Genomic DNA, 27,612 nt, shown 5'->3' with positions numbered 1-27,612 from the left:
GACCTATGACCTATTAAAGGATTTTGCCTTCAAAAAGAAAGCGTTCGTGCTGCTGTGTGTTTTGCTCGCAAGACGGCTGAACACTTGCGCTCTTTCAGCTCCGCACTCCCACGGCCAAGCACCTGCTTTCATCCTTCCAAACACTGACTTTCTGAGATGTGTTGCAGCTATTCTTTCACGCCTTGCAGTGAAAAAAAAAAACACATGCATTATACGCAGAACTGACGTATCCCCAAGGTCACGTTTGTGTCATGTGATCGCACGCCCAGGACACTCCAAAATGTTCTCCCGGGTTTAGCGGCCCCTGCATACACCTCGTCTGTTCTAGCACCATTAAGGAAGGAAACAACTTAGGAGAGGCCCTTGCCATTCCCAATGCATTGGAGAAAGTGTGGCGGAAGTGACGTCAAACTTTAGGGTTAGCCAAGTCGGGCCATTAGCAACGGCGACGCTGTTGCTATGAAAACTCGGGCCACTAGCAACAGCGTTGCTAAGGGCCCTAGGTACGTGAGCGTCGCGGAGAAAGAGAGTGCGGAGGGTAAAGCAGGAGGAGAGACGTGGCAGCGTCCGGTCGCGGCGCGGCCGCGCCGGCTTCAAAACAATGACGTAAGGGGCCTCCCCTAAGTTCTTTTCTTCCTCAATGTCTAACATTCTGTGCCCTCCTTACCGGCCTTTGTCTCACGCTATAGGAGGTGCTGCGGCGCTTTATTGGCGCAAATGCGCAAGCGCCATCTGTTTTGGAAACGGCGCATTACGCCTTGATTACTTGTGGTAGGCGCCGCATGCCAGCGCTCGTTTTCAGGCATCTTTTCCTCATTATTACGGGCACGGTGACGGCGATGCCTTTCGACCAAAAGACCTGGCTACGCTATCACGTAAAAGATATTTTCTTGAGGTCAGTATATAACCTTTTGCGTTCCTTGTTTCGCTACGCCGCTGGCAAGAGAGAGACTAGCTTTTTGAAAGCCATTTGCCTTTGTAGGGTTCCAATCTCAACCTTGCCGTCAATAAAATTGCGCCCTTCGTGTTGTAATAAACGTCGCAAAGCAGAAGTAGTTGGTGTGTTAAAAGAAGTGTTTTTTCCGTTAGTAGTTCTCCTTATCCGGTCTCCAGCAAGAGACGAAAAATGATAAAACGAAAAATGGTAAATAACGATGATAGAATCGCAAGCCCAAGATTTACACGTGTGCTGAGGAAGAGCGTCAATCCTTTATTTTCTTATAGTAGCTCGGGCGCTCTACTTGGGTTATACTTGCAGTGTGCAGATAACGTAACCAGAAAATGAAAGCAATAATATCACGTATATTTATTATCAAACTCGTGCTTTAATCGTTCGCTCTGCAGCGTTTAAGGCGCGTTCACACTACACCAAATTTCCGGCGAGCGAAGCGGATTCGGCCGCTTTTGACGCCGACGAGGGCGGAAAGCTGCGCGGCGAGGGCGATCGGTCCGAGACCGATTTTTCCGCGTTCGCCGTGGAAGCGACGATGGGTCGTTGACGTCATGTCCGCCCAAAATCCAGTATGGCGGCAAGCACTGCAGCGGAGCGGGCCGGCGCCGTTTCTGCGGAGGTGCTGTCTGATGCTATAAAGGAGGCCCCAATCCAAGCGACATTTAAAGTTGAAGGTCCTGATTTACAACGAGGACCTGTGGGAACATATTCGCAAAGGACTGGGAGTGAGAGGTAAGAACAATTGCTTTTATATCTTGCATCACGCCAATGCTCGCGATAACTTTTCAGATGCCGGTACAAGTGCGTTTCGCTCTGTTCTCGCGCTACTGCTAGCTTTATTCTATGCATGCGTACCTCGCGCGATCGTGTACGACGCATGTATTACGTACTTCTAAACCAGCGCATTGATGACCATTTGGCTCATGCCGCTGTTTGAGAACTGTCTTTTTTTTTCGAGTGCCAGTGCGGTATGCTTCGCGTATCCAGCCTTGGTTGTGTTCACGCTGCTGCTAACTTTCTTTTATCCCATGCAAGCTGACCTCGCGCGATCGTGTACGACACATGTGTGCTACGAAGCGATAACACTGATCATTTCGCTCATTCCCGCTATTTGCACCTATTGCGAGCATGCGCAGCTAGAGCGAGCATGCACTACGTACTTTTTTTACTTTACTTGTGCTGTTGTGGGTTCCTGTGCCGTGAATATTCAGCTCGTACGAATATGTTGGAGCGTATAGCATCACGGTAGCGGCGCTGCGTGCTCCGTGACAAGCTCTAGGGCTGACCGCGAGCGTGATGCGTTTTTAGAGACTTATTTCTTGTGGCGAAAGGCTAATCCCGAGTTTTTCACCTCTTACAATAGTGACCTTCAGATTTCGTGCATTTAAAAACTAATATTGGAGTGGTCATGCTGTGCTGGAGTGCTGTGCAGTTCAGATTAAATATTTACAGTGGCAACGCTGAAGAGACCGATAGAACATGTGAACAGAAAATAAGCAAACGCCAATTCTTTACTGTGCTTGATAACCAGTCTTTTTTTTTCTTGTAGGGGCCATCTGTCAGAAAATTATTTTAAGAAATTAAAAGACATTTTTTTTTTCAAAATTGAAAACCAAATTAGGTCCAGTATGAGAGGTGAAGCTGGAGCTGTCAACGTTCCTACTGTGAAGTGGAAGCACTTCAAGCAAATGCAGCCCATAATGAAGCATGTGTCAAGAGAACCAACATAAGTTGCATATTTTCTCAGTATGCATTAGTGTGCCCTCTCAGGGTGCTCATTTCATGATTGTAGTATCAAGCACAATATACAAATTTAGGTGTACTATTATAAATGTGATATAGTGTTGTGTTTGTTATATGTGGCTGAATATTTTGCATACTGTTTAAGCGTTCATTTCACTCAGTCTCAAGAGTAAGTTTTAAAACGGTGTGCAACTTTTCATTCTTCACAGGTTGTAACCTCATTGCCCATGACCCACGCCTAGAAGTCCTGTTCAAAGGATTCAGGTGTGGGTTGAGTTAAAATGATAAAAAGATCTTGTTCAATTTATGGTATTGGTTATTTATTGATTGGAAATAGATCTGAGGAGCAGCCAGATGCCACCACTCAAGTCGCCGTTCCAGAGCCTGCAGTGCCAGGAATATCTGGCTTGTCCTTTTGAGTCAGATGGGCCATCCATTCCACACACAGCTACAACTGAAAGGTAACCATCTGAGAATGTAAGGTGTGCACTTGAAGTCAATGAAATTTAGTGCATGTCTCTGCCCTAATATTTGCAGCCAACTGGAAAGCAGAGTAGAGGACTGCGATTCAGGCGTGGAAAGATAAATCTGCAATACGACATCCCGCCGTTCATCTCTCTTGTAATGCATGCTTACTTGAACCCAACTAGTGACTGCGGTGCTTGCGTCTGAAGTGAATTTAACTTTCTCTTCACAAACATTCCAATTTATAGAATGCCAAGGCGAAAGAAGAGCGGCTACAAATTGACGACATCATGTATTTTCAAATTACTGACAGGAAATACGTAAGGCATATACTAATGACATATATCATGCCTATTTCTTTTTGTTTCTTCTCTGCATACAGGACAGCAAGCACGTTTTCAGGACAATATTAACTGTGAACTACAAAGTATGCTATAAGTACAAATCAAAAATAAATGTTACCATTGTCTTCATTTGACTGCCTCTGATCATTTTGTCCTGCCACACGAAAGTTTGCTTGGCTGCTTGCAAGCCTGAATGTGCAAGCCTGAAAGGAGAGAACATGGAACATTAGAGAGAAAGGGCTCTCTTTCCAAATCATCAAACTGACAGCTTTGACTCCTAGTTATAAGCTCATTTCGATGAGTTAAAAGTAACCTGCAATTCAGTTTCTCTAAGCTTATTTGCCAACAGCATGATTACATGGCTGGGTGACAACTTAAGGCTGGATGAGGAGTTAGCCTTCCATTTCCCCTCTCTTCTACCTCCAGGTTCCAGCGATCAGCTGCCCTTGCCAATAGTATGTGGTGCTGGGGGGGGGGGGGGGCAGTAGACTGCACGGAAAGCTGGTTTCTCCTCAGACACCATGAAGTTGTGCAGTGACAAGCAGGATGTGATAATGCGACTGATGTTCTCTTCCTTTGTCTTGAATGGCTGACGTAAGATGAGCCATTGTTGGGTGAGAATCCAGACGTTTTCTACGGCACGCCTCACTCAACTCATCGGTGACTAAATACTCGTTTTGCATGTATTTGAGAGAATTGGCTGGGTGCTCCTGCAGCTGACTGGTCATCTAAACCTCAGGACTAGAAAACTAGGAAGGGAGATTTGCAGAACAACAAATTAGGTTTAATTTGAAAATAAAAATCAAATGCAGTTTATTCATACATTAGTTTTGGCATACTCAGTGTATATTGTTTTTTTCTGTGACAATCCCAGGCTGAATGTTTAATTCCAATCAGAAGAGGGAGGCAGATACTGCCTTTCATTTGCAACCAATATCCGTATAGTGGTTGGGTTGGCGGAAGTAAAATATATTTAAGCCTTTGACATGATGCCTCATTTTACGTTCATAACTTTGGCTGGTGAACATTGAACAGCTTCTCATATCAAATGGCGCTGAAGGTGGTGTGACACCAGTTAATCTCAGTTTTAACAAATTGACTTATTGAAGAATACAACAAACTGAATTACTTTTCTTGCGTACGGTCACATGAAGATTTCCAGAAGGAAGGCCTCATCTCCCACAAAGAAAGAAGGCATTTTGCTATTATCATTCAAAGGTACGTCTTCTAAGATGCCGCCCTGGCCTAGCTACATTTTTGAAAAATGTGTTTCGGCCATAATTTCTACCATCAGACTCGCTCCAGTTGTGGCCCATCTCCACCAACAAGAACCTAAATGAACAAATTAAAATTCACTTTTATCTTCTGGTTAATATTAGCCTGAAGGGCACACATTTGCATAAACATTTCACCTGCATGCATAAACATTTCGCCACATTTATTCTTAAGCATGGGTAGCTTTGTCGTAATTTAGTTTACACAAGGGTATCAAATGGCATTACCATTGCATTAGACAACCGAGGACTAACCATAGAAAAAAAAAGCTTGTGCTTGATAGGAAATAAAATTTAAAGGTGTGCAGAGGATAGAAAGGTTATAAGAACCAGTTAACAAAGCAAATATACTTGAATACCTGTAGCAAGCATCAATGACTGCCAGCATAGACTTGCTACATGCATTCTTGTAATTTCGGTCAGCATTTCCTGTGTTGGCTGGACAATGAATGTTGACATGTTCGCCAGACTATGCAGTTACGTATCTGCTCGATTTATTGAAATTCTTTGACAACCTTGGTTTGGAACAGAATAAGAAAAATACTATTTGTTGTTCCTTAAATTATAATTATTATGCTTAAAACAAGCTTGTCAGATAACCACATGCAAAACGTTTCATTTAAAATGAACAAACTTAGCCTATTTGTTGTTGATATGGTAATGACTGGTATGGTAACAAAAGCATTTTTGACGATTTTGTATTCTGTATATGTTGCCCTTCATATTTACTGCACTGGTGTAGGGCATTATTTCCTGAATAATCTTTTTATTAACACTGTCACTAAGCATGCTGTGTAAAATATGCTCAAGAAGTCAAGGACTTCACATGAGGGCTCTACATTACGCTACCGCGGGACTGGGGCAGCACAACTGTAGACAACTCAGCTCCCAAAATAAAAGAGCTCACAAGTGGGCGGACAGATAAAAAAAAAAATAAACGACTTAAACTGCGCAAAATTGGTTTATAATATTAGCACTCCACAATTTATATACACGTTACTATACTGCTCAGGCATGACAATCGAATGCTCGACAATCTCAATAAAAATGGAAATCCAAACCAAAGTATCACGTACCAGAGTCGCTTTGGGACGTTAAACCCCCATAAATCAAATAAAAACAAAAAATCAAACCAAAAGTACAGAAACTTCACCTTACCTGATAACCTGCACCTGACGTTGATCTGGAAGTATCGCCTTACGAAATCGCATGTCTTTTTTCTGGATACGAGGACGAAGGAGCTCTACAAGGGAGCCGAAGCTGCTGGGTGACATATGCAGGCAGGTGCCGAGAAGAGAACAAGCCAGTGAGGTGATAGCGCTTGGCATAATAAAGTCACTACAAAGTTCACATTAACTTACTTTCAGTAATGCTCCACGTCCTAGTCATGAAGCAGCGGCAAGAGGTTGTAGCTTTGGCCCAACCAGGCGCGTTCCTGCAAAGATGGGTGCACCCACCACCGCCTCCGCTGCGAACCTGATTTTTCATCTGCCTTTCGCAACTCTTCCAGCATAATCATTACAAAGTTGCAGAGGAGAATCGAAACGATCTCTTCATTCTCTGAAATGGTCGTCATTACTTATCCGCTACAAGCGCGCAACTGGAAAATAAACGAGAACTGCATTATAACAACGCAAGACAGTATGCAGCCACGCAACAGACGACAGAAAAGCGCGCGAACTGTCTCCGGGGCTCACGCGCGCTCTCGCTTCATTCGCGAACTCCCGATACCGGAAAAGAAACTGCCGTGAGATATCGCTGCTTTCGTGAAAAAGCGAGAAGCAACCACAGTTCCGCGTCGGTTCCGCGGCCGCGGGAGGAGTAGATGAGAACAGGCTACTCTTTTCCGGCGAAGCGAATCCGCTTCGCTCGCCGAAAATTTGGTGTAGTGTGAATGGGGCTTTAGGATGGTATCATGAACTTTCGTTTCCATTTTAATATTCTTCACGTTCATGGCTATGCCGCGATAAGGCTCGAATCGACCGACGTATGTCGCTCTAGTTGTTTACAATTAAATTTAAGTGTAGGCAGAGTCCTTGAATAGTATTCTAGCCATAACTCTTCTCCATACATATTTCGGGGTGCTTAGTTCCAGTTAATGTTAATCTGTATGTTTTATGCAGTGACGGCCTCGGCGCTTTGTAGATTCTGTGCGCATCACGCCGGCAGCAGTGAGGGCTGCTGCCGTTGTATCGTGGGGAGTTTGCGAGCAGTGTTTTAATGCAAAACCATTGCTTACCTCATCAGGGGCTTCAGCAGAAATTGTTTACAGATCATGTCATAGCAAGCATATTATCCTTGCCTGGCGTTACTGGTCCGTTATTCCTTTAATTTTAAACAGGGAGTGAGGTGTTTGCAACATTCGAGCCTTGAAGGACGAACGCACAAAACGCGAATGTGTGGCGGTGCGTTCTTGTAACCATGTGGTTGAAGCACTCTGCTGCTCTCCGATATGCCTTTCCTCAGACATGTTTCCTGCGCGTGTAGGTCTCAGGATATTGCATCATGCTTTGGTTTTACCGTCATATCCACACCACTGGAGCATTTAGAATGAGTGCAGTGCTTCGCCTTGTTACACATCGGATCCACACACCGTGAACATTTACATACGAGACGCTGTAGTAGTATCGCGCTCTGTGGATTAATTTGATTCTGGAATCTTTCGCATTACGTAGAAAAATGATTAATGCGAGAGCATTACTTCTCTATGTTCACAGATTTCTGTTTGCGCACCGCGTCCGACAATTCGTGTCTGCAGCAGTTGTGAGTAATTGAGAAATGGTAGAGGTTAATGAGTGGTGTCAATCGATAGGGGGTGACGTAATGTTATTTGTGAGAAAATGATGAAAACAATAATTTAATTAGGTAATTATTTACACGCAAAAAATGTAAAATTTCTGCAGCAGTTGTAGTTGAGAAGTGGTAGACGCCAATTATAGTGGTGTCAATCGATAGAGGGTTACCTAATGTGTCCGAAAAATAATTAGCTCAATAAGTAATTGGGTAGTTAGAGGCAAAAAATTTAAAAGTAAAGGCGAAAATGGAGTCATTAGCCAATGGCTTGGCACCACATTTGAATGTAAAAAATACTAAAATAGTTAATTAAATAAGTCACTTAAGGTGACATCAAAGATGGGGCGTCACGCAACCTAAAGTCGAGCCAAAAAAGGGCATAGGAAAGGATTGGCGCGCAATTTGAAAGTTGCAAGACTAAAGTAGAGAAAGCATTATTTGATTGATTAAAAATTTGGAGGACGCTTAAGCTTCGCCTTCAAGAGTGGAACGCGATAGCGTTATTGCACCTCGTTCGCACCGCCCACTCATTCGCTCGGTATGCTCTTGAGTCACACAAAGACATAGTTTTCATACTCAACACTTCTAAGTGCACTGTACAACTGTTTTCTAATTATTTGTTCAAACAAGTGCTTCTCACAATCTACATTATCGCAACGGTGAGCGCCGAGCAACGCAGCGTTCGGCGCGGTAACGAAACGTGCGCCTGAGCAAGCGGAACGAACCAAAGAACTCGGTGTCTCGGAGGGAGAAAGCCGGGCAGCGACGCGCCATGAAGGCGGACGCGATCATGGGGCTGACGCCTTGATGGGATCGTCCTCTATCTCGCTTGGGAGTACCATGCAGAAGCATGATTCCTCGGAAGCAGCTCGGCACACATTGCAGGGGACGCTTTCCCAGCAGAGGCGCTACGGCGCAGCGATCACGTCAGAGGCGTCCGGCATCAGACGCAGCACCTAGCAATCGCGCTGTGAGCGGAAAGAGGATGGTGGTGGTGACAAACTTTATTAAGATGAGCCGCCTTAGCTTTGACATCCTAGGGATGGAATGCCTCTTGGGTGCGTGTCGTGGCCGGAAGGTGACGTTTCCCGGCGACTTCCAAAGCCCAGTCCACCAGCTGCCGTTGGGCAACCGGCTCAAAACTGGACACCGCAGCCTCCCATCGCTCGAGGTTTGTGAGTTGCCATTCGGCAGGTGGAAGATGCTCAGGGCAAGAATAAAGAATGTGAGCAAAATCCGCTTTTGGAGCACCACAGAGGGTGCACTCTGGCGTGAACAGTCCCGGGTGAACAAGGGCGAGGTAAGCAGGGAGAGGAAAGTGCGGAATTGTAGCTGGCGCCCCGTCACCTGCTGCAATTTAGTGAGAGACTTGTGTGGAGGTGGATAGGCAAAACGTTGTTCGCGGTAGTGCACAGTGATCTCGTGGTATGTGACCATACGATCTCGAGCGTCACCCCAGGCGTCGGCGGCTCCTGCTCGGCTGACGAAACCTCGAGCAAAAGAATGAGCCGCCTCGTTACCTGGGTGGCCGGCATGGGCTGGGACCCAGAGAAGCTAAATAGGTCGGATAGGAACGAGAGATTGGTTGAGAAGCCGGAACGCGGGTTGGGAAACACGTCCTTTCGCAGTTTCGGATGGCTGTCTCCGAATCAGTAAAAATGAGGGTCGCCGATGTAGTAGAGATTGCTAAGGCTACTGCCGCCTCCTCCGCTTCAGCGGAAGTGGAAGCGATGAGAGGAGCCGCGTCGCCTAAACACCACTGTTCGAGTGACGCACGCTGGATGTTGGAAGGGGAGAGAGCGAGAAAACTTATTAAGCGCAAGGGTATTGGGGCATCCTCGCACCGGTACCAGAGCGGCCCGAAGGGGAGAAGCGGGTGAGCGAAGATAGTGATCTAAAGAAAGGGAAGACGCTTGATTCTACAACCCGTGAGGGTGCACGGCGAAACGTCCGGGGCAAGTGGCGCGCCACGTGTCGGGGCAGCGCCGCACATTGCGAGGAGGGGTTCTTCTGTGTTTGCCGCAAGATGGCTCTGCATGTGCGCAGAGCGCAGAAGAAATGTAGCGGAAACGTACTTCGCTACTCGTGTAACTGCGATTTCTGTAAGTAACATGCTCATAATTACCGATATACACCGCAGTATAACGTTCTACGGCACGTGTCTAAGGCAACACCGCATTCACTAGAAGCGCTTTTGTACCGCTTTCAAGCATCGAACTCGTGGCTGTGTGCTTCTCAGCGTCGATTCTTTCTAAATGAGATTTCACATCTCTTATTTGCTTAGTGAACTTTCCTGGCGCACAGCTTTCCATACACAACAGGCACTCAAGTTGTCCATGAAGTTCCTTTTCTGTTTCTTTCTGTTGCACAGAGCCGCGGTTATACGCGCAAGAAGCGATAAACGTTGGGCTGGCGAGGCGCCGACAAAGCGAGCGCTATCAGATGAAAAAAGGTATGCTTGCCAGAAGGAAATCAGGCAAATAAGACATGAAGGGCAGATTACAAACGATGCTAAAGATATAAAGTGTGCGATTCTGAAGCATTTTGCTGAGCTTCTGAGTGATACGCGCGAATATAGTGAAGGGTTTCTAATAGAATATTTACGGCTAATGCCAACGCTCGAAGATCGTGTGAAAGAGAGCCTTGAAATGCCTATTACAATGCAAGAGATATAAAAGGCCATAGATGACCTCCCATGTGGGAAAGCCCCTGGAACAGATGGGCTGAGCGCCTCCTTTTACAAAGCATTTAAAAACCATGTTTCCAGCCTTATGTTGGAAGTGATAAGAGAAGCCTACGAGCGCAAACAAGTGCCATTATCATTTACTACGTCACACATCGTACTTATTCCAAAACGTGATGATCCAGAGAAACGCCTGTTGGTGAAACCCTATAGGCCAATAAGCCTGACAAATGTTGATTACAAAATCTTCATGAAGGTTTTAGCGAAGAGATTGCAGAGTGTAATAGCCAAATTAGTCGTGCCGCACCAAACGTGCGGCATAAGAGGTCGCAGCATCGCCACAAATATACATGTGGCACGAACCGTACTGGAATGTGTAGACACGCTTGGAAGTCAGGTTGCCATGATTCAGCTGGATTTGGAAAAAGCGTTCGATCGCGTATCACACGACATCCTTTTCTCCATTCTAGAGCATTGTAACCTGGGCTCGGTAATCGTGGAGGGAGTGAGAATGGCGTACGCAAACTGCTTGACGCGTATTATAGTGAATGGCGATCTCACTGACAGTCTCGCAGTGCGTTCTTCGGTGAGGCAAGGATGCCCACTCTCTCCTCTGCTTTTTGCAGCCTATCTCGAGCCATTATGCTTGGCCATTCTCAATAATGAATGCATCTCGGGTTTCAAGCTTCAGTCGGCGCATGTTAAGCTACTTGCATACGCGGATGACATTGCAGTATTTTGTAAAAACAGAGAGAGCATTTGTGAAGTGGTTAACGTTGTTGACAAGTTTTGTGACCAGACTGGATGTCGGGTTAACTGGGAAAAAAGCTCCGGATTTTGGCACGGCTTATGGGATGCTGAACCGTCTTCTTTCTCCCGATTGCAATGGTCTTCCTTGCCAATGCAGTATCTGGGTGTGCCCCTACAATGTTATCGCGATCCTAGCTTACACTGGAAGGAAGAAACAATTAGAGTGCGAAAGAAAGCGGAAGCATGGCAGGGAAGGCAACTGTCAATCATTTCACGCGCCTTCATCTGCAATGTGTTTTTGATTTCAAAGATATGGTATGTAATGAATGTTCTATGTGCGGCACGAACTGCCATTCAAAAAATTCATCGTGTGTTTGCGGTTTTTCTTTGGACTTCGACCTGGGAAAAGACGAGGCGAACGAATTTATTTTTTTCTTTAAAAAGCGGAGGGGTCGGTTTGATTCATTTGTTTCTGCGCCAAGTGGTATCGCGGTGGCCTTGTGGTAGAGCATCCGCCTCGCATTCGGGAGGTACCGGGTTCGATCCCTGGTGCCGCCGGGTACCCACCGGTTATAAAATGGGTACAAGCTATCCCCCGGCCTGGTGCTCGGCTCTTCTGGGGTGAAATGCTTGGGAAAAGGGGTCACGGCCCAAATAAGAACAGTACAAATAAGAACACCTTTTTAAGAACAGTCATGCAAGTGCGGCTTAAAAGGCTGTTACCCGGATTTGTTGTCTCCTCAAGAGAAAACATGCGTGGTGCTGTCACAGGATATTTGCGCGAGGTAGTTCTCTCTTACAATTTGTCAGAAGTGCGTTTTTCCCGTGAATATTTGTACAGTGTTTGCAAGAAAAAGCTGTATAAGGACATAGTGGAAATCATGCTGCCGGCGCCTTTGCATCGGGAGCCTTACCGTGGAGGCCCAGGGCAGGATATTTTAAAACGAGTGAAGAGGATGCCAGTTCGACCGGCTGCCAAAACGTTCTTTTTTAAGTTGCACTCGAACACTCTACCCGTCAAGGCCTGGCTTCACGAAAAAGCAATCTATGTCCCTTGGACGACAAACTGCCAGCTTTGCAAGAAGCCAGAGACAATTGAACACATATTCTTAGACTGCTGCGATGCAGTATTTCAGTGGGACGTGCTACAAAGAACAATTAAAAAAGAGCTGCCACTAAACCATTATGGCATCCGGTTTTTACCGCTGGAGAACGAAGACGTACCCTATGATTTAATAATACTTCTGGGCCTCCACAGCTTGTGGAAAACCCGAATGCAAGTAAGACATGAAGATATTAACATTCGCAGTGTACGTGAAAATTTAGTTGAAAGTGCTGTTTATCTACGGGAATGTATCTGCGCGCTCCCCGACCCACCACAGTGGGCAGAAGTTCTGGATGACCTGGTAAAATTGAAGAAATTTTAACCTCACACGCGTCAGCTCAAGGGCAGCTGAAGTGTTTTATTAAGTGTGACCATTTGTTGTTCATGTATACTTCGGAAATAAAGAAAAAAAAAAAAAACTCGTGGCTGAGTGGTAGCGTCTCCGTCTCACACTCCGGAGACCCTAGTTCAATTCCCACCCAGCCCATCTTGGAAGTTGCTTTTTATTTATGAAATGCATGCCGGGATTTATCGCTCAAGGCCAACGCCGCCGACGACACCGGCTTTTCTGCGACACGAGCTCCTTAACGCTACCGCGTTAAAACTTTAATTTCCACCGATTTAGGAGGCCCCCTACTCCCCGCTCCTGGCACGCAGGCCTGAGCCCAGGAACGGGGGCTAAAGCAGTCAGAGTGACGTCAAGGATGTGACGTCACGCAACTGGAAGTAGAGCTGACAAAAGGGCACAGGAAGGGATTGGCGCACAATTTGAGAGTACCGAAGACTAAAATGGCTGAAAGAGAACTGAATTAATGTGACGCCAAGGATGTGACATCACGCAACCGGAAGTAGAGCCGAAAAAGGGCATAGGAAGGGATTGGCGAGCAATTTGAAAGTACCGTACCAAAGGCTATTATTGTGACGTAGAGGACGTGACGTCACGCAACCAGACGTAGAGCCGAAAAAGGGCATAGGAAGGGATTGGCGCGCAATTTAAAAGTACCGATAACTAAAATTGGTAAACAAGAAGTAAATTAAGCAATTAGAAGCAACCACAAGCAACGAATAGCAGCATCCGTGCTTTCGCATTACTCTAATGCAGATTCTGCAGTGCTCTTTCATTTTCGAATAGGGTTCACCATTGTGTGCTTTATTGAATATTCACATCAGGACTATGAATTGGTGCAAAAACAATAATCGTCGTACAGAACTGAAGCGGTATCTCATGCTCTTTATTAAAAGCAAGCTGCCTCACGTTTTCCGATGTTTCCGATTTTTATGTTCGGATGCGAGGCTTTGCTACGATCGATAGGCTGAACTGATATCCACTGCTGAGCTAGATTCAAGTTCCATTCATGAGTTCCAGCCGCAAATGAAGCAGGTTGCTTCAATATAGCGTCTTGCAACAATTCCCTTTTTTGCTAAGTCCGCACACCTTTCGCAGCTCTTAGCGTACCAAGAATATAAACTATAGACACAAAAAAGGCAGAACATCAAAACGCAGCAAGATGCTAAAATATGTTTTCAAGTAAAAAGTCACAAGTTTGTTGAATCATATGACACAATATGCGCATGTTTATCCCGGTTAAACCTAACTATCTGTGAGTGAGCTCTGTATTGTACACGGTCACACATTAGCCTGACGTCCCCGCCGTTGTGTTGCAGTGGTTATGGCGCTCGTCTTCTGTGGCGAAGAAAAGTGGGATCGAATCCCGGCCGCGGCGGATGCTTTTCGATGCAGGCGAAAAGCTAGGCGCCCGTGTGCTGTGCGATGACAGTGCACGTTAAATCTTTCCAAGGTTTTCAAAACTTTCGGAGCCCTCCATTACGGCCTCTCTCACAGCCATAGTTCGAAACTTCCAGAGCCCTCTGTTACGGCATCTGACGCTAATGCCGAAGCTTTCACGCACTCTCTCCAGCACGCAACCAGATTTCTGTATAAACATGGTAATAAAATTCCAATTAAGAAAGGAGTTAGCCTGGAGACACAAGCTCCCTAGTCCTGATTACAGCTTGCTTAAATGACATATTTAGAGATATAGAATGTTAGCTCTTAGGTATCAATGTTGATGAAGACTATCTCAATAATCTGCGATTCGCTTCGACATAGCCTTGTTAATTAGTTCAGGCGAACAGCGGCAACAAATTATTAATAACCTAAAGAGAAGCAGACAGGTAGGCTAAAGATTAATATATTTAGAAATCTTTAAAAAATATTGGAGGTCCAGGGAAAGGAACAGGCGCTTAAAATATGTAGTGAATCTTCAAGGTACACTGCGCACACAAAAACAAAGACGAGAAAGGTACACAACAAGCGCTTGTTATGCACCTTTCTCGTCCTTGTTTTTATGTGCGCAGTATACTTTGAATATATGTTTCACCGACTCGCCCAACAACGCGCTCTTTTAAGGCAGTGAATCGCTGGAAGTGGTAGGCGAATATGTGTGCTTAGAACATGTAATAACTTCGATGCGGACCATAAAAGGGAAATAACTAGGAGAATAAGATATGGACTGCATTTGGAACGTACTCTCACATTATGACTAGCAGCTTACCGGTATCGCTCGACAGGAAAGTATATGACTTTCGCTCCTATGGGACTGAAATGTGGAACCTAGTAAAAACGTGTTCCAATTAAGTTGAGGACAACACAGAGAGCTATGGAAGAGAAAATGGTATGTCTAGCCTAGAAAGATATGAAGCAGGCAGAATGGATAGACGAAACACTCAACTTGCTGATATTCCAGTCGACATAAATGAAAAAAAAGACATGGGGAAGACAGGTAGTGCGAATGAGGATAACCGGTAGTCGCTAAGAGTAACAAATTGGATTCCAAAGGAAATCATATACTGGGTCGGCAGAAAATTAGGTGGTTGGATGAGGTTAAGTTCGCAGGGATCAAGTGGGCAACGCACTAAATTCGAGGAATGATATTGTTACATATATGCCCTGCGCCTCGCTGTATGTTGAAGAAGAGGACGATAAACAGTAGTGACGCGAAAGAAAGACGAAGCTGAAGAAACCGTTGGGACTTGCCTGAACATTTCCTGTTTCTGCTCTACTGTGCTGTGAACGCTTGCCCATCACCTGCTGTGGTTTCATGTGCTAGCCTTCTGCCCCGTATCATCTTGGTGGAGGTGCTGGGTAAGCATATCCTCAAGGGCATTGCGGATGATGCGTTCAACATCCTGTTCTGCATGAATTGCTCCACCGTCGACGCAGTGCTTCAAGTCTGTCGAAAATTCTAGCAGGCTAAACAACGACGCCTCGTACATCGCTTTGAACGCCTTCCAAACACCGCAGCTACATCATCCTGCGATGATCTGGCCCCTTTGCAACAGCCTTTTCATCCCATGAACATGACTCGTATCGTACGGAGAGAACTCGAGGCCTCAGCTTCTACACCACTCATGTCTCCGCTACCCGCTACCCGATACCGTGGCCATGATACAGGCCATAGTTCACCAAGAACTTGAAAACGTCGGCCTCTCCTCCAGCCCCGTGTGTCCCACGCCACCATCCCACTCTGTTCCTGTAGTGGCTGCTGCTACTGCCAGCCCACCCTCCACACGTCACTACCTTAGTCGCAATCCTGCAGAGTGGCGCACCTCAGACGACAGGCCAATTTGCTTCATTTGCTGTCGCGCCGGTCACACATCGCGTTATTGCCGTAGCCGTACCTTCTTCGCTCCTCGTACCTATTACAACGCCGACCGCCGATACTACCAAGGACCTCGACGCTTCCCTGTCCACCCAGAGGAGCTCCGTCCCGTCTACGATGGACCAGGACATTATCTTTCTCAACAAGATGAGACTCGAAACGAAACCGTCCCCCCTGCCCGTCTCACCAGCCGATCTCCATCCCCACTGACTCGTCGATCCCGTTCACCGGTATCTCGCCGCAACTCCTCCCCATCACACGCCGGTACCTACTCGGGAAACTAGCGAGTGCAGCACCCTGGAGTGACGCTGCATTCCCGACCCGGAATGTCAACTCGGAACTGACCCCCGCACCTAGACGAAACCTCATTGATATTCTTGTGGACGGAGTCTCCGTTTCTGCCCTTATTGACACTGGAGCCCACATTTCTGTTCTCAGTTCCTCGCTCCGTAGACGCCTCAACAAAGTCCTCCCGCCTGCTTCCTCGTCTACCGTTCGTGTTGCTGATGGCAACACAACTACTGTCATTGGTATGTGTACTGCGAGAGTTACCATTGCCGACCGCCACATCCCTGTGCTATTTACAGTCCTCACCAGTTGCCCTGATGAAGTTAATTAGGACTCGACTTTTTGACAGAACACTCCGCTCTCATTGACTGTTCTTCTGGACTGATTCATCTAGACGTGCCGCTCTGTCCTGACAACTAAGCTCCTGAAACTTCAACGCTCCGTCTCCGCTCCGCTACATTTAGTCGCCTACCACCAGAAGCCGCAGTGTATGTGCTGATGTCGCCTTTTCCCTCCGTTGCGGATGGCGACTACGTTGTTTGCCCCATAACTGACGTGACACTTGAGCTCTACCTCACAATATAGTGCATGTAGTGAATAACAGCACTTGTATTCCGGTCCTTAACTTCAGCTCTTTTGTGTAAGTTCTTCCTGAGGGCATTTCTCTCGCCGAACTGACCCCATTGTCGGAGTTTATTGTGGCTGCTCTTTTACGTGACCTTATTGCCGCAGTGCCGACACGACCTGCCCCGTTCCCACCTCAGGAGGTCCGTATATCCGGCATGGTTGCTCCTGACTTGCGCCCTGATCGTGCTAAAGTACTTATGACCCTACTGACATCGTACAGTGATATTTTTGATTTTGGTGACCGACCCTTGGGTTAAACGTCCCTCGTTACACATCGCATCGATACCGGAGACGCCAGCCCAATTCACAGACGACCTTACCGAGTCGCCATTTCTGAACGTCGCCTCATACAAGATGAAGTCGACAAGATGTTGGCAAGGAACATTATAGAGCCTTCCAGCAGTCCCTGGGCATCACCTGTCGTGCAGAGACTTGCCCCACCAAGACGCCGACTGGCACTGGGGCCCAGCTCAGCAGCAGAGTTTTGACAAACTCAAGCAAGCTTTAAGCAGGACTCACCACGATGCTCAGTCGCCTCGCATAGTGTCTGTGGATGCTTCCTCATACGGTCTTGGGGCTGTACTTCTACAGCAGTCGCACGAAAAGCTCCTACCTGTGGCATATGCATCACGCTCCCTTACGGATACACAACAAAGATATGCCCAAATCGAAAAGGAGGCACTGGCAATCAAATGGGCTTGCGAACACATCCGCAAATACCTGCTGGGATCAACCTTTCACGTGGAAACGGACCACAAGCCGTTAATACCGCTGCTGACGACTAAACAACTTGGCGAGCTGAGTCCTCGCCTCCAACGTTTCAGGATGCGCCTTTTGGAGTACGACTACACCATGTCCCACACTCCGGGCAAAAAGCTGTACACAGCTGACCTTCTGTACCGGACGCCATCTGGGAAACCAGCAGACAAATAACTCTCGAGAGTGCAGTGCACGAGTTTGAAGAATTAGCACTTGGACAGCTCCCTGCTTCAAACCAAATGCTGCACAGAATCAGGGCAAGCATCCAGTCAGACGAAACACTTTCCAGGATGGCTACCTTCTGCACTACATCATGGCCAACTGTGCATGGGCTGTCAGCTGACATGAAAAGGTACGTCGAGATGGCTCGTGAGATTTCGCTCATGGATGGTCTGCTATTCAAAGGCGACAGAATAATCATCCCGTCAGACATCAGAGTCGAGGTTCTGGAAAAAACTCTATGCCGGCCACTTGGGCGCAACGAGGTGCCGAGCGAGGGCAAGAGAATTCATTTCGTGGCCAGGCATAGGCAAGCACATCGAAGACTACGTGGAAAAGTGTCCAACTTGCAGAGAGCACAGAAAGCCAGAAACAGAACTCCTGCTTCTAACCCCATTGCCAGCACACCCTTGGGACACAGTCGCCATGGATTGCTTCATGCTGGAGGGGAAAGAGTATGTTGTAGTAGTAGACTACTACTCCCGATTTTTCGAGCTAGAACAGCTGCCGAGGACAGCTACAAAAGACATAGCTGTAGTCTTGGAGCCAATGTTTGCACGGTACGGTGTTCCACGGACCATACGCACAGACAACGGGCCGCAGTTCACTTCCACAGAGTTCAAAGAACTAGTGCATCACTGGGGAGCCTCACACACAACCTCAAGCCCTTAATTCCCGCAGAGCAACGGTATGGCTGAGAGGGCTGTGCAGACAGCAAAGCAGCTTCTGAGGAAGTCTTCCAACATACACGAAGCGCTGCTTGCCTTCAGGGCCGCAACCAGCGTGGAAGGGTTTTCACCAGGAGAACTCTTAAAGGGCCATCGTCTGAAAACCACAGTACCAACCACGTCGAAGCTGCTAGCCCCGAAGTGGGACGACAGCGAATTCAGACAAAATAATGAAGCCTACAGAGCTCGTGCAAACTGGTCATACGACACCCGGTACAAGGTATGGAGCCGAGGGCGCTTACCAGCAGGCACAGCGGTGTGCATCCTCGCTGGAGCTGGATCACATGGCGTGGTAACACAGCCAACGTCAGAACTGAGGTCCTACGTTTTACAAACCGACAGAGGACAAGCAAGATGTACAGCAAGACACCTGCAACCGTTGCAGGACACGAGCACCACAAGAAGTGAACGTGTTTTTAAGCGACCAGAACGCCTGGACCTGTGAGATCCAACCCTTCAAGAAAGGGGGGTGTTGTGGGCGCCACTGACAACAGCGCCCCAAGCGGCAAGCTAACCAGGCGGGCCTCCGGGACACCCCGACATGGGCGAGCGCGCCAAGCAGAGCGAAAACGGGCGCCATTACCTGATGTATAAATAAGCAGTTTTGCTTGTTATACCGGCTACGTCTACCTACCATAGGACGCGAACGCCTGCTCAACGACACAAACGAAAAAGTTAAAACGAAAAAGCGCGAAGCCCCGCGTTGCGCTCTACTATGGTATAGGCCTCATGGACCGCTGCAATGCAGAACACAAGCCTCGTTTATATGAGCATGCGCCTACAAAAATGGGAATTTTCAGCAATCAGTGAGCACCAAGGAGATTATATAAAACTATATTTATTTATCTTGAACACCTCAAATTCCCTTGTTAAGGGGTTTTGCATCAGGGGTGGGCCTTAGGCAATGCAGATGAGTTTTTCAACGAAGTGCTTGAAGTGGACGTGATTGCAATGGCTAACAGCAGCAGCAGGAAGGTCATTCCAGTCCTTTAATGTCCGTACACAAAACGAGGACCGAGGGCTGATGATCGGGCTGAAGGTGGGTGTACGATCTTGTCATGGCTGAGTTGAGTGGTGTGGCGGTGCGCTGGTAGAATGGAAGATTTTCGAGGGGATTTATAATAGAATTTATGGAAGAGGGAGGGGCGGGTGACTGTGACGGTGAATAAGGTTGAGGAGGTTAGCTTTTTCTTTGATTTGTAGTAGTGGACATGTACGAGTAATCAGAAAAAATAAAACTCGCCGCTCGGTTCTGAACAGATTCCACCAAGTTAATGTGATTAGTTTGGTAGGGGTCCCGATAGCGCATGCGTATTCAACGTTAGGTCGAACGAAGGTGCAGTATGTTAATAAATTTACAGAGGGAGGGAATAATCGAAGGTTGCGGCGTAAGTAGCCGAGGACACAGTTAGCTTCATTTGTTAGCGTAGTTATATGACCGGTCCATGAAAGATCGGCGGATAATTCCTAAGTAGGTAGTTACGGAGCTGAGGTCGCAACCAAGAAGAGTGTATTTCCGGGCAGCAGGGGCCTGTCTTCAATGGAAGGTAAGAAGAGCTGATTTCTCAATATTTAAAGACATAAGCGATTTGTCACACCAGGATTGAATGTGGTCGAGATCAGATTTAGGTGCATTAACATAGGTTATGTTGTTAATAGGGCGATAGATCACGCAGTCATCTGTAAATATACGGACTTTTGAGGAAATATGATTAGTAAGGTCATTTATTTAGATTAAGAACACAAGAGGGCCTAGCACAGTGCCCTGCGACCTATGACCTATTCAAGGATTTTGCCTTCAAAAAGAAAGCGTTCGTGCTGCTGTGTGTTTTGCTCGCAAGACGGCTGAACACTTGCGCTCTTTCAGCTCCGCACTCCCACGGCCAAGCACCTGCTTTCATCCTTCCAAACACTGACTTTCTGAGATGTGTTGCAGCTATTCTTTCACGCCTTGCAGTGAAAAAAAAAAAAACACATGCATTATACGCAGAACTGACGTATCCCCAAGGTCACGTTTGTGTCATGTGATCGCACGCCCAGGACACTCCAAAATGTTCTCCCGGGTTTAGCGGCCCCTGCATACACCTCGTCTGTTCTAGCACCATTAAGGAAGGAAACAACTTAGGAGAGGCCCTTGCCATTCCCAATGCATTGGAGAAAGTGTGGCGGAAGTGACGTCAAACTTTAGGGTTAGCCAAGTCGGGCCATTAGCAACGGCGACGCTGTTGCTATGAAAACTCGAGCCACTAGCAACAGCGTTGCTAAGGGCCCTAGGTACGTGAGCGTCGCGGAGAAAGAGAGTGCGGAGGGTAAAGCAGGAGGACAGACGTGGCAGCGTCCGGTCGCGGCGCGGCCGCGCAGGCTTGAAAACAATGACGTAAGGGGCCTCCCCTAAGTTCTTTTCTTCCTCAATGTCTAACATTCTGTGCCCTCCTTACCGGCCTTTGTGTCACGCTATAGGAGGTGCTGCGGCGCTTTATCGGCGCAAATGCACAAGCGCCATCTGTTTTGGAAACGGCGCATTACGCCTTGATTACTTGTGGTAGGCGCCGCATGCCAGCGCTCGTTTTCAGGCATCTTTTCCTCATTATTACGGGCACGGTGACGGCGATGCCTTTCGACCAAAAGACCTGGCTACTCTATCACGTAAAAGATATTTTCTCGAGGTCAGTTTATAACCTTTTGCGTTCCTTGTTTCGCTACGCCGCTGGCAAGAGAGAGACTAGCTTTTTGAAAGCCATTTGCCTTTGTAGGGTTCCAATCTCAACCTTGCCGTCAATAAAATTGCGCCCTTCGTGTTGTAATAAACGTCGCAAAGCAGAAGTAGTTGGTGTGTTAAAAGAAGTGTTTTTTCCGTTAGTAGTTCTCCTTATCCGGTCTCCAGCAAGAGACGAAAAATGATAAAACGAAAAATGGTAAATAACGATGATAGAATCGCAAGCCCAAGATATACACGTGTGCTCAGGAAGAGCGTCAATCCTTTATTTTCTTATAGTAGCTCGGGCGCTCTACTTGGGTTATACTTGCAGTGTGCAGATAACGTAACCAGAAAATGAAAGCAATAATATCACGTATATTTATTATCAAACTCGTGCTTTAATCGTTCGCTCTGGATGGCATCATGAACTTTCGTTTCCCTTTTAATATCCTTCACGTTCATGGCTATGCCGCGATAAGGCTCGAATCGACCGACGTATGTCGCTCTAGTTGTTTACAATTAAATTTAAGTGTAGGCAGAGTCCTTGAATAGTATTCTAGCCATAACACTTCTCCATACATATTTCGGGGTGCTTAGTTCCAGTTAATGTTAATCTGTATGTTTTATGCAGTGACGGCCTCGGCGCTTTGTAGATTCTGTGCGCATCACGCCGGCAGCAGTGAGGGCTGCTGCCGTTGTATCGTGGGGAGTTTGCGAGCAGTGTTTTAATGCAAAACCATTGCTTACCTCATCAGGGGCTTCAGCAGAAATTGTTTACAGATCGTGTCATAGCAAGCATATTACCCTTGTCTGGCGTTACTGGTCCGTTATTCCTTTAATTTTAAACAGGGAGTGAGGTGTTTGCAACATTCGAGCCTTGAAGGACGAACGCACAAAACGCGAATGTGTGGCGGTGCGTTCTTGTAACCATGTGGTTGAAGCACTCTGCTGCTCTCCGATATGCCTTTCCTCCGACATGTTTCCTGCGCGTGTAGGTCTCAGGATATTGCATCATGCTTTGGTTTTACCGTCATATCCACACCACTGGAGCATTTAGAATGAGTGCAGTGCTTCGCCTTGTTACACATCGGATCCACACACCGTGAACATTTACATACGAGACGCTGTAGTAGTATCGCGCTCTGTGGATTGATTTGATTCTGGAATCTTTCGCATTACGTAGAAAAATGATTAATGCGAGAGCATTACTTCTCTATGTTCACAGATTTCTGTTTGCGCACCGCGCCCGACAATTCGTGCCTGCAGCAGTTGTGAGTAATTGAGAAATGGTAGAGGTTAATGAGTTGTGTCAATCGATAGGGGGTGGCGTAATGTTATTTGCGAGAAAATGATGAAAACAATAATTTAATTAGGTAATTATTTACACGCAAAAAATGTAAAATTTCTGCAGCAGTTCTAATTGAGAAGTGGTAGACGCCAATTATAGTGGTGTCAATCGATAGAGGGTGACCTAATGTGTCCTAAAAATAATTAGCTCAATAAGTAATTGGGTAGTTAGAGGCAAAAAATTTAAAAGTAAAGGCGAAAATGGAGTCATTAGCCAATGGCTTGGCACCACATTTGAATGTAAAAAATACTAAAATAGTTAATTAAATAAGTCACTTAAGGTGACATCAAAGATGGGGCGTCACGCAACCTAAAGTCGAGCCAAAAAAGGGCATAGGAAAGGATTGGCGCGCAATTTGAAAGTTGCAAGACTAAAGTAGAGAAAGCATAATTTGATTGATTAAAAATTTAGAGGACGCTTAAGCTTCGCCTTCAAGAGTGGAACGCGATAGCGTTATTGCACCTCGTTCGCACCGCCCACTCATTCGCTCGGTATGCTCTTGAGTCACACAAAGACATAGTTTTCATACTCAACACTTCTAAGTGCACTGTACAACTGTTTTCTAATTATTTGTTCAAACAAGTGCTTCTCACAATCTACATTATCGCAACGGTGAGCGCCGAGCAACGCAGCGTTCGGCGCGGTAACGAAACGTGCGCCTGAGCAAGCGGAACGAACCAAAGAACTCGGTGTCTCGGAGGGAGAAAGCCGGGCAGCGACGCGCCATGAAGGCGGACGCGATCATGAGGCTGACGCCTTGATGGGATCGTCCTCTATCTCGCTTGGGAGTACCATGCAGAAGCATGATTCCTCGGAAGCAGCTCGGCACACATTGCAGGGGACGCTTTCCCAGCAGAGGCGCTACGGCGCAGCGATCACGTCAGAGGCGTGCGGCATCAGACGCTGCACCTAGCAATCGCGCTCTGAGCGGAAAGAGGATGGTGATGGTGACAAACTTTATTAAGATGAGCCGCCTTAGCTTTGACATCCTAGGGATGGAATGGCTCTTGGGTGCGTGTCGTGGCCGGAAGGTGACGTTTCCCAGCGACTTCCAAAGCCCAGTCCACCAGCTGCCGTTGGGCAACCGGCTCAAAACTGGACACCGCAGCCTCCCATCGCTCGAGGTTTGTGAGTTGCAGGTGGAAGATGCTCAGGGCAAGAATAAAGAATGTGAGCAAAATTCGCTTTTGGAGCACCACAGAGGGTGCATTCTGGCGTGAACAGTCCCGGGTGAACAAGGGCGAGGTAAGCAGGGAGAGGAAAGTGCGGAATTGTAGCTGGCGCCCCGTCACCTGCTGCAATTTAGTGAGAGACTTGTGTGGAGGTGGATAGGCAAAACGTTGTTCGCGGTAGTGCACAGTGATCTCGTGGTATGTGACCATACGATCTCGAGCGTCACCCCAGGCGTCGGCGGCTCCTGCTCGGCTGACGAAACCTCGAGCAAAAGAATGAGCCGCCTCGTTACCTGGGTGGCCGGCATGGGCTGGGACCCAGAGAAGCTAAATAGGTCGGATAGGAACGGGAGATTGGTTGAGAAGCCGGAACGCGGGTTCGGAAACACGTCCTTTCGCAGTTTCGGATGGCTGTCTCCGAATCAGTAAAAATGAGGGTCGCCGATGTAGTAGAGATTGCTAAGGCTACTGCCGCCTCCTCCGCTTCAGCGGAAGTGGAAGCGATGAGAGGAGCCGCGTCGCCTAAACACCACTGTTCGAGTGACGCACGCTGGATGTTGGAAGGGGAGAGAGCGAGAAAACTTATTAAGCGCAAGGGTATTGGGGCATCGTCGCACCGGTACCAGGGCGGCCCGAAGGGGAGAAGCGGGTGAGCGAAGATAGTGATCTAAAGAAAGGGAAGACGCTTGATTCTACAACCCGTGAGGGTGCACGGCGAAACGTCCGGGGCAAGTGGCGCGCCACGTGTCGGGGCAGCGCCGCACATTGCGAGGAGGGGTTCTTCTGTGTTTGCCGCAAGATGGCTCTGCATGTGCGCAGAGCGCAGAAGAAATGTAGCGGAAACGTACTTCGCTACTCGTGTAACTGCGATTTCTGTAAGTAACATGCTCATAATTACCGATATACACCGCAGTATAACGTTCTACGGCACGTGTCTAAGGCAACACCGCATTCACTAGAAGCGCTTTTGTACCGCTTTCAAGCATCGAACTCGTGGCTGCGTGCTTCTCAGCGTCGATTCTTTCTAAATGAGATTTCACATCTCTTATTTGCTTAGTGAACTTTCCTGGCGCACAGCTTTCCATACACAACAGGCACTCAAGTTGTCCATGAAGTTCCTTTTCTGTTTCTTTCTGTTGTACAGAGCCGCGGTTATACGCGCAAGAAGCGATAAACGTTGGGCTGGCTAGGCGCCGACAAAGCGAGCGCTATCAGATGAAAAAGGTATGCTTGCAAGAAGGAAATCAGGCAAATAAGACATGAAGGGCAGATTACAAACGATGCTAAAGATATAAAGTGTGCGATTCTGAAACATTTTGCTGAGCTTCTGAGTAATACGCGCGAACATAGTGAAGGGTTTCTAATAGAATATTTACGGCTAATGCTAACGCTCGAAGATCGTGTGAAAGAGAGCCTTGAAATGCCTATTACAATGCAAGAGATAGAAAAGGCCATAGATGACCTCCCATGTGGGAAAGCCCCTGGAACAGATGGGCTGAGCGCCTCCTTTTACAAAGCATTTAAAAACCATGTTTCCAGCCTTATGTTGGAAGTGATAAGAGAAGCCTACGAACGCAAACAAGTGCCATTATCATTTACTACGTCACACATCGTACTTATTCCAAAACGTGATGATCCAGAGAAACGCCTGTTGGTGAAACCCTATAGGCCAATAAGCCTGACAAATGTTGATTACAAAATCTTCATGAAGGTTTTAGCGAAGAGATTGCAGAGTGTAATAGCCAAATTAGTCGTGCCGCACTAAACGTGCGGCGTAAGAGGTCGCAGCATCGCCACAAATATACATGTGGCACGAACCGTACTGGAATGTGTAGACACGCTTGGAAGTCAGGTTGCCATGATTCAGCTGGATTTGGAAAAAGCGTTCGATCGCGTATCACACGACATCCTTTTCTCCATTCTAGAGCATTGTAACCTGGGCTCGGTAATCGTGGAGGGAGTGAGAATGGCGTACGCAAACTGCTCGACGCGTATTATAGTGAATGGCGATCTCACTGACAGTCTCGCAGTGCGTTCTTCGGTGAGGCAAGGATGCCCACTCTCTCCTCTGCTTTTTGCAGCCTATCTCGAGCCATTATGCTTGGCCATTCTCAATAATGAATGCATCTCGGGTTTCAAGCTTCAGTCGGCGCATGTTAAGCTACTTGCATACGCGGATGACATTGCAGTATTTTGTAAAAACAGAGAGAGCATTTGTGAAGTGGTTAACGTTGTTGACAAGTTTTGTGACCAGACTGGATGTCGGGTTAACTGGGAAAAAAGCTCCGGATTTTGGCACGGCTTATGGGATGCTGAACCGTCTTCTTTGTCCCGATTGCAATGGTCTTCCTTGCCAATGCAGTATCTGGGTGTGCCCCTACAATGTTATCGCGATCCTAGCTTACACTGGAAGGAAGAAACATATAGAGTGCGAAGGAAAGCGGAAGCATGGCAGGGAAGGCAACTGTCAATCATTTCACGCGCCTTCATCTGCAATGTGTTTTTGATTTCAAAGATATGGTATGTAATGAATGTTCTATGTGCGGCACGAACTGCCATTCAAAAAATTCATCGTGTGTTTGCGGTTTTTCTTTGGACTTCGACCTGGGAAAAGACGAGGCGAACGAATTTATTTTTTTCTTTAAAAAGCGGAGGGGTCGGTTTGATTCATTTGTTTCTGCGCCAAGTGGTATCGCGATTTTTTTTTCTTCGCGACCAAAATGACACCTTTTTAAGAACAGTCATGCAAGTGCGGCTTAAAAGGCTGTTACCCGGATTTGTTGTCTCCTCAAGAGAAAACATGCGTGGTGCTGTCACAGGATATTTGCGCGAGGTAGTTCTCTCTTACAATTTGTCAGAAGTGCGTTTTTCCCGTGAATATTTTGTACAGTGTTTGCAAGAAAAAGCTGTATAAGGACCTAGTGGAAATCATGCTGCCGGCACCTTTGTATCGGGAGCCTTACCGTGGAGGCCCAGGGCAGGATATTTTAAAACGAGTGAAGAGGATGCCAGTTCGACCGGCTGCCAAAACGTTCTTTTTTAAGTTGCACTCGAACACTCTACCCGTCAAGGCCTGGCTTCACGAAAAAGCAATCTATGTCCCTTGGACGACAAACTGCCAGCTTTGCAAGAAGCCAGAGACAATTGAACACATATTCTTAGACTGCTGCGATGCAGTATTTCAGTGGGACGTGCTACAAAGAACAATTAAAAAAGAGCTGCCACTAAACCCTTATGGCATCCGGTTTTTACCGCTGGAGAACGAAGACGTACCCTATGATTTAATAATGCTTCTGGGCCTCCACAGCTTGTGGAAAACCCGAATGCAAGTAAGGCATGAAGATATTAACATTCGCAGTGTACGTGAAAATTTAGTTGAAAGTGCTGTTTATCTACGGGAATGTATCTGCGCGCTCCCCGACCCACCACAGTGGGCAGAAGTTCTGGATGACCTGGTAAAATTGAAGAAATTTTAACCTCACACGCGTCAGCTCAAGGGCAGCTGAAGTGTTTTATTAAGTGTGACCATTTGTTGTTCATGTATACTTCGGAAATAAAGAAAAAAAAAAACTCGTGGCTGAGTGGTAGCGTCTCCGTCTCACACTCCGGAGACCCTAGTTCAATTCCCACCCAGCCCATCTTGGAAGTTGCTTTTTATTTATGAAATGCATGCCGGGATTTATCGCTCAAGGCCAACGCCGCCGACGACACCGGCTTTTCTGCGACACGAGCTCCTTAACGCTACCGCGTTAAAACTTTAATTTCCACCGATTTAGGAGGCCCCCTACTCCCCGCTCCTGGCACGCAGGCCTGAGCCCAGGAACGGGGGCTAAAGCAGTCAGAGTGACGTCAAGGATGTGACGTCACGCAACTGGAAGTAGAGCTGACAAAAGGGCACAGGAGGGGATTGGCGCACAATTTGAGAGTACCGAAGACTAAAATGGCTGAAAGAGAACTGAATTAATGTGACGCCAAGGATGTGACATCACGCAACCGGAAGTA

At 47.1% G+C, this 27,612-nt stretch overlaps 2 long non-coding RNA genes across 3 annotated transcripts; one reads left to right on the top strand and one right to left on the bottom strand.

Moving 5' to 3' along the window:
• The first annotated feature begins 1,533 nt into the window (after positions 1-1,533).
• Positions 1,534-3,588, top strand: LOC146186916 (uncharacterized). Its single transcript, XR_014707881.1, has 3 exons — positions 1,534-1,684; positions 3,033-3,156; positions 3,543-3,588. It is a non-coding gene; the product is annotated as an uncharacterized LOC146186916 (long non-coding RNA).
• LOC146186915 (uncharacterized) lies at positions 3,011-6,491 on the bottom strand. 2 transcript variants are annotated; one of them, XR_014707880.1, is made up of 4 exons: positions 6,140-6,491; positions 5,937-6,041; positions 3,623-3,707; positions 3,011-3,149 (listed from the first exon to the last, which is right to left on the bottom strand). It is a non-coding gene; the product is annotated as an uncharacterized LOC146186915 (long non-coding RNA). The 2 variants fall into 2 exon arrangements; XR_014707879.1 differs by having other exon boundaries at positions 5,937-6,038; positions 6,140-6,490.
• Between the last annotated feature and the right edge of the window lie 21,121 nt (positions 6,492-27,612).

Source organism: Amblyomma maculatum, chromosome 6, assembly GCF_055883805.1.
Source record: "Amblyomma maculatum isolate TAMU_Amacu chromosome 6, ASM5588380v1, whole genome shotgun sequence".
In the NCBI taxonomy this organism is placed as follows: domain Eukaryota; kingdom Metazoa; phylum Arthropoda; class Arachnida; order Ixodida; family Ixodidae; genus Amblyomma; species Amblyomma maculatum.
This window is presented reverse-complemented; position numbering and strand designations above follow the sequence as displayed.